We start from the raw sequence: 17015 nt of genomic DNA, 5'->3' as shown, positions 1-17015 counted from the left end.
TATCTCAATTTGACATGGAACTTTCTCGGCACTCATTTGCGGTCGTCGTCGATGTTAAAGAGCTTGGACAGAGTGTTCCAGGCCCTGACATTGCACAATTTGCGCCGGGTCGGGTCCGGGGCGTTGGTCGATGACGATTCGGGTCTCGTTCTGGAACACAACTTGCTTCTCTGGAGCTCATACCCAGAATGGGGGTTATGGGTCGAGGGTTCTTGATAAGCGGCGACGACGGAGTCAAGGCCTGCGAGGCATTCGTTGAGGCAGGGGGCACAGAAACCAGTTATGGGTTTGGTAGAGTGGCGTTGAGGTAGAGGGATGGATCATAGGAGTGAGGGAGTGAGGGAGTGAGGGTGCAGAGGATATGGGTTTGGTAGGGTGGCGGTGAGGTGGAGGGAAGGATCAGAGGAGTGAGGGTGCATATGAGAGAATGAAGGGAGAATGGAGGGAAGGTCGGGAGAAGTAGGAGATAACCCAAGTTTTATTTATTTATAATTTTTATTATTGTGTATTTTTTTAATTTTTTATTATTAAAGTTGACCTATATTAACACGTGACGCTAAGTTATTGTCCACGTGGGCACCATGTCATCAGTTAACAGAAGCTCTAACGGAAAACTTAACTGATGTATGAAACTGTTCCAAATTTAAGACTTGAGGTATGACTCTGGGATGAAAAAAACTTCATGTATAAAATGTTGAAAACCACGAAACTTCATAGTAGTAAACAAAGATTAACCCTTTTATTTAAGAATATAATAGAAGCTATTCATATTTATTGAAAAATTCGGTTAAATAATCTTTTTCATTTAATTCCAAAGAATAAAAATAAATCAAATTGCTAACTTGTGTGTATTCTCCAAGACTTGCTGGTTAATATATTAAATTGAGCCTGCCCAAATTTCCAACCCTACTTTATGAGAGTTGAGAGTGAAGCTCATAGGGGTGGGTTCAGTTCCATTCGGTTCGGTTTTTTGCCAAAATCGGAAACCGAATCGAAATTACTGTTCGGTTCAGTTCGGTTTGATTTTCTGTCAGTTTGTATTCGGTTCGGTTTTTCTCGGTTCGGTTTTTTTTTTTTTTTTTTTTTTTTCTCTCTCTCTCAATAGCAAAAAAAATTTCTAAAAAAACAACTTGCAGCCATTTTGTAATACATCTTCCAAAGGAGTATAAATAAAATCAAAGTCTCATTTCAACATAATCGATGAAATAAGCATTCCAAATTTCTAATAGAATAAAAAACAATGAAAATAAACATTCAAAGTTCAATTACAATCAAGTCTTCCAAAGTCCAAAGTTAAATAAACATCAAAATAATAAGAGGATAGTAGTTAGTACTACAAACTTATACAAAAGTAAACGTTAATTAAAACTATAACATTCACTATCTTAATTGCAAACTGTAACATTCACTCTAATGAGGGTACTGGAGGTCCTGAACTCAGTATCTTCTTACTCTGAACATGATATCATTCACATGATATACATACAGTTGATATAGAATTTGGTCCGGCAATAAATTAGCCTACTGTTTTTTAGTTAGCAAGATTAAAATCCAGAAAATAGAAAAACAATCACACTGAATTTTTAAGGCAGATATGGAGTGACAAAGTCCTATCCTTCTAACCAAAATTCGAAAAGTAACCTCCAGATGTGGCCTGAAGAAAAGATACTCGTTAAGCAACCAAGAACTGTAAATTTAAAGTGACCTCCAGATGGGGTTCAGTGTCATATTTAGTAAGGCACTCACTGCAGTAGACAAACTGGTTGAGATCCAGAGTCACTATGCCTTGCTTAGCTGTATCAAATGAATTAAACAGATTACTGCAACAAAAAATGGCAAACAACATCGTTAGTCTTCAGAATAGTAGATAACGAGATGATCTTTTATGTTTCCGTGGGTTCAGTGCGTGCGTATGTTTTGTATCAAAAAGAACAAAGTATTGCATTACTAATTGTTTAACGAACAAAGTATTGCATGACTAATTGGCACGCTTGTCATTTGCATTACTAATTGTTTAATGATTCAGAGTCGGGTTTATCTCTCTGGCATGAAGGTTGCTGAATGACGGGGACGGGCCAGTTCACAGTGACAATCTGTCTCTCTTTCTCCACCCTCTCTCTCTACAATCTATAAAAACCAAAACCCAGTACGGCCAAAATGTTTACCCTCCCAAAAACCAAAACCCTCCCAGAAAAATCTTAAATTACAATCTATTGAAAATTGAAATATCTCAAATTCACATGACCACACTACACATATAATATATTGTTGCAGAAAGAAACCCAGAAAACCGGCAGATTAATAGAAAATGCAAAGTATGAAATGAATCCTTCTCTAATCTTGTCCAAACTGAACCAATTTCAACAAATAAATAGAACAGAAAATTAAACACAGAGAAGTGAGAGTGTGAGACTAACCTTTTGCTGTCGAGACTTGAAACGGCAAGAATAAGCTGACGGCGAGATGAGAGAATGACGGCCAAGAGAGAGGAGGTGTCGAGGCAAACTGGGAAAATGGGAGAGAGCAAAGAGGAATATGCGGATAGGGTTAGGGACTTAGGGTTACACGGTAGAAGTAGAAGTGTAGAACGATGCTGTTTAGAATAGTTTTATTATTAATTAATTAAAAAATTACAAAACGACATCGTTTTGAAGAACTTCGGTTCGGTTCGGTTTCCAAACCCCAGAAACCGAAACCGAACCAACCAAATTCGGTTCGGTTTGGTTTTTTTTTTCGGTCTCGGTTCGGTTTTCGGTTTTCGGTTTTTTCAACCCACCCCTAGAAGCTCTTAGCCATGGTGAAGGAAAGCACCAAAGCAAGCGGTCCAACCAAGAGGAAGCCGAAGGTCATATTTGGCACCAAAGCACTTCAGACGAGCGACGGCGATGGAGCTTCGAGCTTAGTCGGTGGCATAGTCGAGAAAGGTATTTCCGATATGCCGCTGTTGGGCCCCACTCCACCGCCTCGGCCGACGGTTCTTCCTTTCCCCGTCGCTCGCCACCGTTCCGCCGGCCCTGTAAGCCCTGCAAGATTGTTACTATGATCGCCACTGTGAAAAGTTTAAAATTTGATAATTTGGTCACATAGGTGAAAATTTTTGATTTTTTTGTTTGGTTGATAAGAAAGTTTGATAATTTAGGGAAAATGGTGAATATATACATGAATTGTGATTGGTTTTGGTTGATTTTACAGCATTGGGGTCCGGTGAATAGTAAATTGGGTGGTGAGGAGGATGGTGGTGAAGGGGATGATGAGGATGATGAAGATGTTATGGACTTCGAACACATCAGGGATTTCGCTATACGGGTTGAGAGGAAGAAGAAGAAGGATATGGACTTCAGTAAGTGGGCAGAGAAGGAGCTTGATGATAATAGCTCAAGAACTTTAAGGGAAACAATGGAATTTAGTACTAGAAAAATTGAGTCAAATAAATTGCTTTCCCGGCAAAAGAATGAACATGTATCTGCATTGGGTAACTTGAAGATTGAACAAGAATTTGTGTTGGGTAACTCGAAGAGCGAACAAGAATCTGTGTTGGGTAACTCGAAGAGTGAACAAGAATCTGTGTTTAACAACATGGAAATTGAAGCGGACATGAATGCAAATTCCATGCCTGATAATATTCGAAATGAACAAGGGGAATCTGTGTCACTTGAGGCTCAGATTGATGAAGAGAACCATGCACGGTTGCAAGGGATGTCTGCAGATGAGATTGAAGAAGCACAGGCGGAGATCATGGGGAGACCCTGCATTGCTCCAAGTACTCAAACGGAGGGGTGAAGAGAAATTGAGGAAGCAAAGAAGCCCCAGCTCAGATAACAATGAACCAAAAGCTTCCTCTAGCTCTCACAGTGGGCCGTCTCATGTGGCTACAAAAATTACTTCAAACGATACACAAACTTCAGTTAAGGATAGATTGGAGCAGAATTCAGGCAAAGCCAGTGGCAGTTTGTGGAATGCTTGGAGTGAGAGAGTCCAGGCAGTTAGGGACTTAAGGTTTTCCTTGGATGGAACTGTTATTATAAATGGCTTCCACCAGATATCTCAGAGTAGTAAGTTTTAATGCTTGTTTATATGATTTTTCGGCAGAAGCTAATTTTCTTTTTCGTTCCATATTTGAAGAGATCATGGTCTCCTCATCACTCCTGTTTTGTTTTCTATTTTTACTGTTTTATATTCTCCAAACATGGGACATAGTTTTGTAGTTGAATTTTCTCTTTACTATGAAATTTGTAGGTCTCGGTTCGAGACTTGGGAGCAGCCTCCTCATAAATGGGGTAAGGCTAGCCGACATTCACCTCTCCCAGACCCTGCGTAAAGCGGGAGCCTTGTGCACTGGGTACGACCTTATGAAATTTGTAGCATCGGTAATTTTTATTTGTATGGGAAGCACAACTGCACTGAATGATATTACTTTTAAAATGATGAATATACCTCAATAGAGCATCAGGTAAAATTTTCTCCCATTGTACAGGTAATTTATCCGAGCGTGACTACCTGCGTACTGAGGGGGATCCCGGTGCTGCTGGTTATACAATTAAAGAAGCAGTGTCTCTTAATAGTACACCAACTGTTTTGATAATGTAATTTTTTTAATTTCTCTAAATTTGATGATATACTATGTCCATGACCGTGGGTCTATTATATTATGTGTCAAATCTTGTTGCTACTGGTAAAGTTTGCGTCCTGATTTCAATTATCCTGTTTTACCATATGCTGTTTGGTGGTTTTAGATTCCTGGACAGCGGACGCTGGCTTTGCATTTCCTTTCAACTGTGCTTGATAAGGCATTACAAAATATTCAAGCACAAGATCAGTTTATTGGAAAAGATACTAGTAAACTCGACAAATCTGCTGACTGGGAAGCCGTTTGGGCTTATGCACTTGGCCCAGAACCTGAGCTTATTTTATCTCTTAGGTGAATAATATCTGGATCCTTATGTTCCAAAATTTTGTTGAAACCAGCCATACCTAAAGTGTCCGCCTTCATCTTGTATACTTACTCTTATGTTCGATTGTTTTGTGGTGTTATTGCATACTAGTTGATATTGCAAACACGATTATGCCATCTTTCTGATTATATGAGTTTTTTTTTTACTGGATATTGTTGCAATTTAATCTCTAATTTATTGTAGGATATGTCTCGATGATAACCACAATAATTTAGTTCTGGCTTGTGCCAAAGTTCTTCACCGCATATTAAGCTGTGATGTGAATGAGAGCTTCTTTGACGTCTCAGAGGTAGGGTTTTCTTTTCTGTTCTTATTACTATTCTAATCGTGCAACCGATATCTACAGCTGTGGCAATAGGCTCATGATTTGGTAATACGTTTCTTTGTTCTTTTTCTACTTTTATGAAGTTTATAATCTAGAGGTCGCACTTGGTGCGATGGCAAGTGCCTTCGCCCATGAGCGGTAGGTCTCGGGTTCGAGACTTGGGAGCAGCCTCTCCATAAATGGGGGTAAGGCTAGCCGACATTCACCTCTCCCAGACCCTGCGTAAAGCGGGAGCCTTGTGCACTGGGTACGACCTTTTTTATGAAGTTTATAATCTATCAGTTTTTTATTACTTCAAGCTTAATATATTCTGCTCTCAGAAAATAGCAACCCTGCATATGGATATATTTACTGCCCCTGTATTCAGAAGCAAACCAGAGATTGATGTTGGTTTCCTTCGTGGTGGATTTTGGAAGTACAATGCCAAGCCTTCTAATATATTTGCTCTTGATGAGGAAATTATTAATGATGAGACTGAAGGGAAACGTACCATTCAGGATGATGTTGTAGTTGCTGGACAAGATTTTGCGGCAGGTTTGGTGCGGATGGGAATCCTTCCACGGCTTCGCTATGTTTTGGAGGTTAGTCCTTTAGTTTCTTTCTATTCGGGACAACTATAAGAGCTATGCAGGGATTTGATAATCACTCAAGCTTCCCAAGATTTATAATAGAGAACCAAATACTAATCTAAATTCAGACCCTCACCTCCTTCCTTCGTAGTGGGACTTTGACATTCATTGCACGTCTTTAATCTTTTGTTAGTTGATGTAGAGAGTTTGTTTAATGTTACTAAATTGCCCGGCATCTTTAACATTAAACATGAGTGTAACACATCAGAAAGCGCATAAGTGCCAAGCTTGAAGGATTCCTAAAGTCTTAACACAAGGTTATTGGTGTGTCATGTGTGTGCGCATACATTTTTTTTTTCACAATTTGTTTCTGATTCTTCTATCAAGGTAACGAGGGCTGAACTACATTCTTAGTTCCCATTGTTGGATGGATGTAAATGTTGGTTTGTGGTATATGACAGAACACAGATTCAACAATTAATAGTGTTAAAAATATAGTAAGATGCTGCTAGAAAAGTTTTATACTGAAGGACTTTTTAGGAACTTGAGGAAAGATCTGCAATTTCCTCCTAAAGTGTATTGTTTTATGTGGTTTCAGTCAGACCCTATGGCGGCTTTGGAAGAATACACAATCTCTATACTTATTGCAATTGCAAGGCATTCCCCAAAATGTGCGGTTGCAATCATGAATTGTGAAAGGCTTCTTGAAACAATTATCAGCAGATTTATTGCAAAAGACACTGTAGATATCCAGCCTTCTAAAATAAAGTCTGTTAGACTTCTAAAGGTCAGCAGTTTCTGTACAACTTTTATGTCCAATTGTCTCGCATATTTTGTTCCTGATGAACTATTATAAGGGAATTATGCCTGCATTTAATTCTGGATAAAACTAATACTTTTATCCTTATTTTTGTGTATATAAAAGGTGTTGGCTCAATCTGATCGGAAGAACTGTGTTGCTTTTATAAAGAATGGGACTTTCCAAACTATGACATGGCATTTGTATCAATCTATTTCCTTCCTTGACAACTGGGTAAAATCTGGAAAGGAAAACTGTAAACTTTCTTCGGCTTTGAAGGTTGAACAACTGCGTTTTTGGAAGGTTTTTATTCAGCATGGCTATTGTGTGTCATACTTCTCAGATATTTTCCGTAACTTGTGCTTGTGGCTGAACGCACCTACTATTGAAAAACTTATTGAGAATGATGTACTTTGTGAATTTGCATCCATCTCTGCTGAGGGATACCTTGTTCTGGAGGCTTTGGCTAGAAGGCTCCCAAGTCTGTTCTCACAGATGTGTCTGAGCAATGAAATCTCTGAGCATTCTGGTTACGGAACTGAATTCTGGTCTTGAAGCCAGGTTGGTCCAATGGTTGATATAGCTCTAAAGTGGATAGTTTTGAAGAATGATCCCAGCATATGCAAGTTCTTTGAGAGAGAAAATGGAAGTCGTGGTGGTCTTACTGCCCAGGGTTTATCAGTCACTTCCTTGTTATGGGTGTATTCAGCTGTAGTACACATGCTTTTCAGAGTGCTTGAAAGAGTGATACCAGATGATTCTGTCCACTCACTTGAAAGTGGTGGTCATGTGCCATGGCTTCCAGAGTTTGTTCCTAAAGTGGGACTTGAAATGATTAAAAATGGGTTTATGGGCCATTCAGATACTCTTTATGCAAAATATGGAATAGATCCCAAGGGAGATGGCTCTTTCATTGAGAAACTGTGCCATTTGAGAAATCTTGGTAACTGCGAAACATCATTAGCTTCTGTATGTTGCTTACAGAGGTTGGTGGGGATTATTGTTAGCATCGATAAATTGATAGTGTTAGCCAGGACAGGCGTCCAAACACCTCCCCAAAATTACACTTCATCAAGAGAAGAGAGAGTACTTAAGGATGGTTTACTTAAGGGGTCTTTGGTTGAATTGAGAAGTGTGCAAAATACTTTTATGAAGTTAGTTGCTTCTGAGTGGCCCCATGTGCAGTCCATTGAGATGTTTGGCAGGGGAGGACCTGCTCCCGGGGTAGGAGTTGGCTGGGGTGCCTCTGGTGGAGGATATTGGTCTGGTACTGTTTTGTTATCACAGGCAGATGCAAGATTTCTCGTTTACTTACTTGAAACTTGGACACTTGTGTCCAATTTTGATAGCCCCACAGAAGAAGAAATGACTTTTACTATGCTGGCAATTAATTCATCTTTAGTAGTATGTGTAGGTGCTGGACCAACAGACAGGACTTATGTGACAAAGGCGTTAAACATTTTGCTTGATGTATCGGTTCTTAAGTATCTTGATCTCTGTATTCGACGTTTTCTTTCCTCAAATGGGGGAATGAAACTGTTTGATTGGGATTATAAAGAAGAGGATTACCTACTCTTTAGTAAAACATTAGCTTCTCATTTCAGCGACAGATGGTTATCTGTAAAGAAAAAGCTCAAAGATAGTGATGGCATGAAATCCTCTGATAGTAAATCACTGAAAAAGGGTAAAGCTTCCCTCAATACCATATACGAGGAATCGGACACACCACCTATGATCAGTCAAAATTGCACATCTTTAGTTGCAGAGTGGGCTCACTAGAGACTGCCACTACCCATTTCCTGGTTTCTCAGTCCAATCTCGACCCTTTGTGATAGCAAGCATGCTGGTCTTAAGAAGTTCTCCAATGTACAAGACCTCATGCAGGATCAAGGTGATTTTCTTGGAGTTGCCAAATCTGGGCTTTTCTTCCTTTTGGGTATTGAAGCACTGTCCAGTTTCTTACCAGTTGACGTCCCATCCACAGTTAATAGTGTTTCGTTGGTTTGGAAATTGCATTCTCTATCTGTGATCTTACTCGTTGGAATGGGTGTGGTTGAGGAGGAGAAGAGTAGGGTTGTTTTTGAAGCTTTACAAGATCTCTATGGGAATCTTGTTCATCAGGCAAGGCCGTCTACCTTATTGCCAGAACCTAGAAACGAAAACAACCTGGACGTTCTGGCATTCCAATCAGAGGTTCACGAGAGTTACTCAGTATTTATTGAAACTCTTGTGGATCAGTTTTCTGCTGTATCTTATGGTGATTTGATATATGGCCGGCAAGTTGCAGTTTATCTGCATCGTTGTGTGGAAGCTCCTGTGCGCCTTGCTGCCTGGAATACACTAACCAACTCTCGTGTTCTTGAACTTCTGCCACCTCTTGAGAAATGCTTTACTGATGCAGAGGGGTACCTTGAACCTGCTGAGGTACGCTGATTAGTCATTGACTTGTTTGTGCTATTCAGTATTTACTTGATATGAGAATTGAGTGATTTGTTATTCAGTTTTGAGTTTTGAGTGTCGTGTGCGAGATAAAAATCATAATAATGAGAATGAAAATTAGTGGCCTTATTATGACAAAGGTGATAAAAATTTATCAAATCTGGTGCTTGTGCACGATAATCCGGGTATTTTGGAGGCGTACGTTAAGTCATGGACTTCTGATGCCCTCGATAGGGCTGCAAGTCGAGGATCACTTGCATATAAACTGGTTATCCACCACCTTTCGGCTTTCATTTTCAACTCATACACTGGTGACAAGCTATTGCTTAGGAATAAGCTTTCAAGGTCTCTTTTGCGAGACTACTCTCTGAAGCAGCAACATGAGGTATGCATATTTTTCTTACAATCGTTAAAACTCTTCGTGATTATCTTGCAGTAAGTCTGTGATTATCTTGCAGTAAGTCTGCCTAGAGAGTAGGTTGTGTCTCCCTCACATTCTTGACAAAAGATCAAGACATACGCCTTGGTGACTTTGGACTTTCCTAGCTGAGCTTTACACAGCTGTTCCAAGTCGTCCCTTTTTTCCAAGGGGATTTTTATGGGATGAAGGTTTTCATCAACTTTTGATCTGGTAGAAAAGTGAAACAAAGCATTTTAAGGTATGAAAGAAAACAAAGCAAGATGAGCTACAGACACTTGTCCAGGGATTTTAAAGTTGAGCACAAGGTTTTCATTTTAGAGATTGAAGAGAAGTCTTTTGGCGAGAGGATTAGGATAACAGAGAGAACGAGAGCCAGAGGATATCAGATATCTTTTGACTTGGGTTGTGCAGCATGGATCACTGATCAGTTAAAGGCGGCCATTGACACGGGAGGACTGAACTTCTTCAGAAAATACAAGGGTCACAACTATCAGTTTTGGGTTGAAGGATTTCAGAACAGAAACGGGGAGGTCCTGGTTCTTTCCAAAACTGAAAAGGATGGTTTTGTCAGAAATATCTTCGTTCCGAAAGGTTTCAAAGGCATCGGATGGAGAAATCTGGAAGAGCTGATGTCTGAGATCCTGCGAGGGGGAAAGAAGACGGGGGCTACAATGAGGAAGGTGAACCGGGTTGGAACTAAGCCTAGGAGAAATCTTTTGGGCGGCGGCTTTCAGGGCTCATACAGGGATGCAGTCATTGGAGGCAAGTCGACGTCAACTGAGGAATCCACACGGAGTGCCAGAGAGGATTTTTGGAAAGAACACACTTGGAATCAGAGGACTTGCTCTAAAGAATCTTACAGTTGGGGATGTGTTGTAGTCTGTGAGAGAAAGGTGGTGCATCAATCCTGGAGGGAGGTGGAGGCCTCACTTCGAAAACTTCTGGGAACGGACATCAGACTCTCGCCATTTCAATGCAACAAAGCACTGTTTGTTTGCCAGAACGAGGAGGAAGCAAAAAAAATTGCACTACTTGGAGCTATAGCTATGAAGGAGTATCCCGTGGTGGAACTAGCGGGGTGGTGGGAGAGTTTGAATTCAAATAAAAGATTGGCGGTCAGTTATGGAGGTTGGGTTGCATTGGAAGGTTTACCACCGCATCTTTGGACCAAAAAATTCTTCCAGGATATTGGTGAGGCTTGTGGAGGTCTGGCGGACATTGACCAAACAACCACTAGTTTTGGTTTTCTGCTTGAAGCAAAGATAAAACTAAAAACCAACTTCACTGGTTTCATCCCTGAGGTAGTAGAAGTGGCTGACGGAGACCTAGTCTTCAGGGTCAGGATCCGACAATTAACGCCAGCGAAGAGACCTATGCTTTCGGCTGAAGATCGGGGTAAATCGGAATCTTTAGTTGGGTCTCTGAAAAAGGATCAGCAATTACAAAGGATTTCTGGAATACATCATCCGGCGACGGCTGAGCTCGGAAAGGCAGCTCACACGACGGGGACTTGCGTCAGTTTCCGAATAGGCGCTTTCGACTGCCCAGTCACCATCGGATGTGACAGAAAGCTTGATCACAACAGGTCTGTGACTGTGGGCGCGAGTTCCGAGGAGCATGCAAACCCAATCTATGACCTTACTTTCCCTGAAAGAGAGCGTGGGACGCCATCTCAAGAACAGGACGTGACAGCTACGGCGAGTCAATCAATAGAAGCGGCGGTAAATGATTTTTTAATGATTTCGAAATTGAAAGGAAGATCCAGTATCATGATTTCTCCGGGTAAAAGCAAAAGTTTGGAATTAGATGGGAAAGAAGATGGCGGTGGCTCTAGTACAGAGGAGGCACAAATTTCAACAAGCAGGGAGTATTTTAATGGAACAAGAGTGGAGATCTTCACTAGAAATAGTGTAAATGCATGTGACAGGAGCGGGCCCAATAAAAACAACTTTATTCCAATTAAACTTGATGGAGTAGCGGGCCTTGATCCACAAAGCCCAAATATTGGAGATAACATTGTGGTGAGCGGGCCTATGGCTGCCAAACATTTATTTACAATTATAAATGGTAATTCGGCCCTAACTATTCACGGGCTGAGATCTCATCAACAATCCGAAATGGACTTTCTGTGTAAGTCTCTAACGTTTTCGAACCCGCTTGAGGACCTAAGGCTGCCAACTCTAAGGAATACCGCGCCACAGTATATGGCTTTGGGAGATCCCCAGCAACTTCGGGCGATGGAGTTCTATGCAGCAGGCGCTCCAATTAGACCTTCCTGGAGCATAAGTTCGAGTTTCTTTGGGAGATTTGGACAACACGACAGGGGCGGAAAGCGGCTAAAGCTTCTTCTACCACATGATTTTGGCTCTTGTCAGAATCACCTAGAATGGCCTAATCCGACGGAAGCGCTGTCTTCTAACCTCACATTCACTGATTCAGTTAGTGAATTAGAGGAAGATATGGAGTGCGAGGCCGATGACGACATTGTCCGATCACCGGGCGGGTCGAGTGAGAAGAATTCAGCAGATCAATGGTGGAGAAGGATGGAGGATTTTGGCATGGATTCGGTTCAATTGTTAGACAGTGACGACGAAGATTTCTCCGCTCAATCTTCTGTCGCTGATGGGGAGGTGGATGCTTACTATCAAGAGGAAAAAGAAATATCTGACGATTTTAAAGTATCCTGTGAGGACCTCCACAACCTCTTCATTGATTCAAATTTGGAAGCAGTGACAACGTTGGAGGAGGCAACCAATCACAAGGAGCAGTCCGTTACTGAGGAAATAGGAAAAAACAAGAAAATATTGAAGTACAGTAGAAGGAAAAAATCGGCAGGAGTATCAGCCAATCGTGAGGCCCAACATCTAAGTTCCAAATTTTTGTCTAAAATGAAGGTTTCCTTGTTTCCGTTGAAAAGGTCTCTATTCCAAGAAAAGAAGAATGGGAAAGTCAGAAGAGGCAAGGGAGAGGGTGGTTTTAAGGGAGAAAGCAAACTTCACAGGGGCACTAGTAGTGTTAATGAAGATAATTAGTTGGAATGTTAGAGGATTGGGAAGTACACGGAAGAGGCTAACATTGAAAAAGCAATTCCAACGGTTACAGCCGGACATCATCATACTACAAGAAACTAAGAAATCATTGATTGACAGAAGTCTTGTGGCTAGCGTGTGGGGAAGCAGATATAAAGAGTGGATTTTTGTCCCTGCTCAAGGAAGCTCAGGGGGTATAGCTGTAATCTGGAACACAAAACACATTTCAGTAACCGAATCTTTGGTCGGTGTTTTCTCTGCATCAATAAAAATTAAGGCTCCAAATGGGATGGAGTGGTGGCTATCCGGAGTCTATGGTCCATGTAAAAATAGATAGCGAAGGGAGTTTTGGGAAGAATTGGCGGGACTTTATGGTATGTGTGGAACAAGATGGTGTATAGGAGGAGATTTTAACGTGGTTAGATTTATAAATGAGAAATCAAACGGGGGGAGGCTGACTAAAAGCATGAGGAATTTTAATGATTTCATTCGAGAGACAGAACTCAAGGATTTGGATCTACTCAATGCACAATTTACCTGGTCAAATCTCAGAGAAGAACCTGTGTGTCGGAGATTAGACAGATTTTTATGCTCTACAGGTTGCGAAGATATCTTTCCTGAGGCTAGACAAACGGCCTTGGCTAGGGTCATTTCCGATCATTGTCCAATCCAGCTAGACACCAACAAAGTGAAATGGGGGCCATGTCCTTTCAGATTTGAAAACATGTGGCTCCAAGATCCAGAATTCAGGAACAAATTCAAGGAATGGTGGCAATCGGAGCAAGTGGAGGGGTGGGAGGGTTATAAATTTATGAGCAAGTTAAAAGCCATGAAAAAAAAGGTGCAGAGCTGGAGTAAGGAGAGTTTCGGCGAAATCGAAAAAGTCTTGAAAGAAGCGGAAGCAAACATAGAGGAATTGGATAAGAGAGAGGGGGCGGAAGGCTTAGATTTTGAAGCTAGAAGTAAAAGGGAAGAACTCCAAAACCTGGTGGGAGACTTAGCTTTTAAAGAAGAAGTGAAATGGAGGCAGAGAAGCAAAGTGGAATGGGCAAAGGAAGGGGACGGTAATACAAGATTCTTCCATCGAGTTGCAAATGGAAGAAGGAAGAGAAACTATATTGAAAGGTTGGAGTCGGTTGGAGGGGGATTAATAGAGGATGCAAAAGAGATTGAAGAGCATATTGTAAATTTTTTCAAATCCTTATTTAGCAGTAACGACGAGGCATGTTGGGGTTTAGAAGGTATAAATTGGGTCCCAATAAGCGCCCTTGAGGCAATTTGGCTTGAGAGGCCTTTTGAGGAAGCAGAAGTGAAAAGAGCAGTTTTCGATTGTGGAAAGGACAAGTCACCAGGACCAGATGGCTTCTCTATGCAAATGTTCCAACATTGCTGGGATATTTTGAAGGAAGATATAATGAAGATCATGGAGGAGTTCTTTGAGAAAGGGATAATAAATGCAGTGACGAACGAAACTTTCATTTGCCTAATCCCAAAGAAGTCAGATTCTTTGAAGGTGACGGACTATAGGCCCATCAGTTTAGTAACTGGATTGTATAAAATTATAGCGAAAACACTGGCTTCAAGATTGAAGGAGGTTTTGGTTACCACTGTCTCTCCACATCAAGGGGCGTTTGTTAAGGATCGACAAATTTTGGATGCTGTCCTCATTGCAAATGAAGTGGTAGAAGAGATAAGGCAGAAAAAAGAGAAGGGATTGGTGCTCAAGATCGACTTTGAAAAAGCGTATGATCATGTTGAATGGAGATTTCTGGAAGAAGTACTACAAAGAAAAGGTTTTGGCAATAGAAGGAGGAAATGGATGCAGGGATGTTTATGCTCTGCAAATTTTTCAGTTTTGATCAATGGGAGGCCTAGGGGAAAATTTCAAGCTTCAAGAGGATTGAGACAAGGCGACCCACTGTCACCCTTTCTCTTCACCTTAGTAGTCGATGTTTTGAGCAGGTTAATGGAAAAGGCTCAAGAAAATGATCTCATCAAAGGTTTGTGTATCGGGCAAGAAAAGGTGGAGATCTCTCATCTTCAATTTGCAGACGACACCATATTCTTCTTGACGGAAGACGAGGAAGTTTGGAACAACCTATTACAAGTGCTCAACTTATTCTGTTCGGTCTCAGGATTGAAAATCAACAAAGCGAAGTGCTTTTTGGCAGGAATAAATTCAGAAAGTGAGAAATTAAACAGGATGGCAGTTTCTTGGGGTTGCGAGGTAGGATGTTGGCCTATAAAGTATCTGGGACTTCACCTTGGGGGAAGGCCAAGAGCTATAAGGTTTTGGGATCCAGTGGTAGAAACAATGGAAAGAAGACTTCAAAGTTGGAAGAAGGCTTTCCTATCCAGAGGAGGTAGATTAACTCTAATTCAATCAGTCTTGGGAAGCTTGCCGATTTACTATATGTCATTGTTCAAAATTCCTGGCGGGGTAAGAAGACGTCTAGAAAAATTAATGAAAGGGTTTCTCTGGGAAGGCGTGGAGGAAGGTAAGAAATCCCATTTGGTCAAATGGGAGTTAGTTACTAAAAACAAGGAGGAAGGAGGTCTAGGGGTGGGGAATTTGAGGAATCAGAACGAAGCACTATTGGCTAAGTGGTTGTGGAGATTCCCAAGGGAGTCTCATTCCCTATGGCACAAGGTGATAAGAAGCAAGTATGGGCTACAAGTGAATGGATGGAATGCACTTCCTCCAAGGAGGGTTTCAAGTCGTAGCCCATGGAAAGACATTTCGAGTGGTGCCAATCAGTTTCTTGGATGCTGCAAGTTTGAGGTGGGCAATGGAGAGAGGGTGAGGTTTTGGGAGGATGGGTGGTTAGCAGGAGGACCGCTGAAGGAGCAATTCCCCAGATTATTCTTATTATCGAGGAAGCATAATCATAACATTTCTAGCTTTGTGGAAGCTTCGTCAAGTTCCTTGAGTTGGAACTTTGATTTTAGGAGAAATCTGAATGAGATGGAGATAGAAGAGGCGGCCAACTTATTACAGAAAGTGGAAGTGGTTCGCTTGTCTCCATCAAAAATGGATAACAGAAGGTGGAACCTAGAAGTTTCAGGTTTGTTCACATGCAAATCCTATCGTTCATTACTGAGCAACAATGGGATTGTGCACTATTATCCACCCTACTCTCAGATTTGGAAATCAAAAGCTCCTCCGAAGGTTAAAATACTTGTATGGCTTGTGGCCACTGGGAGTCTCAACACTTGCGACAAAATTCAAAGGAGAAACCCTCTGATGTGTTTATCCCCACATTGGTGTAGTTTATGTAAAGCTAAGGAGGAGAGTGTAAATCACATCTTTCTTCATTGCTCCTACTCGATCCAACTATGGTGGAAACTGTTTCAGGAGGTTAAAGTAAGTTGGGTCATTCCTAAAGGGTGTTTTGAGCTACTAAGCACCAATTTTAAGGCACTTGGAAAAGGGAAAAAATCCAAAGCTTTGTGGGGTTGCCTGGTATCGGCAATTTTTTGGAATATATGGCTGGAACGCAACAGAAGGATTTTTGAAGACTATACTGGAGTGGGGGCAGATGTACTTTGGGGGAGAGTAAAATATTGGGCATCTTTTTGGGCTTCGGTTACTAAAGAGTTTAATAATTGCTCTCTATCTCAAATACTGTGGGATTTGTTAGCAGCAGTTAAGTGAGCTAAGTCTAGAATTGGCTACTGTAGCCAAATCCTATTGGGATTTTCCTTTCTAATTTGTTGGTGGACTTCTTATCCACTTCTATGTTTTTCACTATTCTTTAATAAAATTGTTTCTTCTCAAAAAAAAAAAAAAAAAAAAAAAGAGTAGGTTGTGTCTAGCAAGTGGGTGAAACATAAATGTACAAAATATGCCTTCTTACACTGAATGTATAGCATGAATGTTCATTCAGAACTCCCTGTGTGTTGAAAATGATTATGGACTGTGCCGTATTATGATACTATAAATACGTAATTCCATAATAACTATTCATATCAAAACTGCTTTCTAACATTTGAGAGAGAATCTAATGCAATGTGTAATGTAATCGCAGGCTATGATGCTGAACCTTATTCAATATAACAAGCCATCTATACCGCATGAGACCAAGCACGAGGATGGAGTGCCTGTGGGTAATGACGTTGAGAAGAGGCTCGAGTTACTGAACGAAACTTGTGAATTAAATTCCTCACTTTTAGCTGCTGTGGAGAAGATAAAGTCATCCTTAAAGAACAATCTGTCGTGAGCAATTCTGCACTTCGTATGCTTTTTTTTTTGTATGTGAGAAAGAGAGAGGCCGGCTAGGTCAATCAAATGTTTTTGCATAGATTGATCAATTTTCTAACTTGTAGACGACTGAACTAAAACTCCGGCAACTTCTGTACATAATAAAGTTAACAGGAATTCTTTTGACAAGCTCGATCCAGCTTCTGTAAATCCGGTATGAAATAGCATTGGATTTTGACACGCTCCTTCAGAGAACTGTTGAAGTTCAAGTATCTACAGT

The 17015-nt window shown here is 41.0% G+C and overlaps 1 pseudogene; it reads left to right on the top strand.

Annotated features, from left to right (window-relative positions):
* The first annotated feature begins 2787 nt into the window (after positions 1 to 2787).
* On the top strand, positions 2788 to 16975 carry LOC126622040 (transcriptional elongation regulator MINIYO-like; annotated as a pseudogene).
* Positions 16976 to 17015: the final 40 nt, after the last annotated feature.

Source organism: Malus sylvestris, chromosome 5 (assembly GCF_916048215.2).
Source record: "Malus sylvestris chromosome 5, drMalSylv7.2, whole genome shotgun sequence".
NCBI classification, from domain to species: domain Eukaryota; kingdom Viridiplantae; phylum Streptophyta; class Magnoliopsida; order Rosales; family Rosaceae; genus Malus; species Malus sylvestris.
The sequence above is the reverse complement of the archived record's forward strand: the minus strand, read 5'-3'. Positions and strand labels throughout refer to the sequence as shown.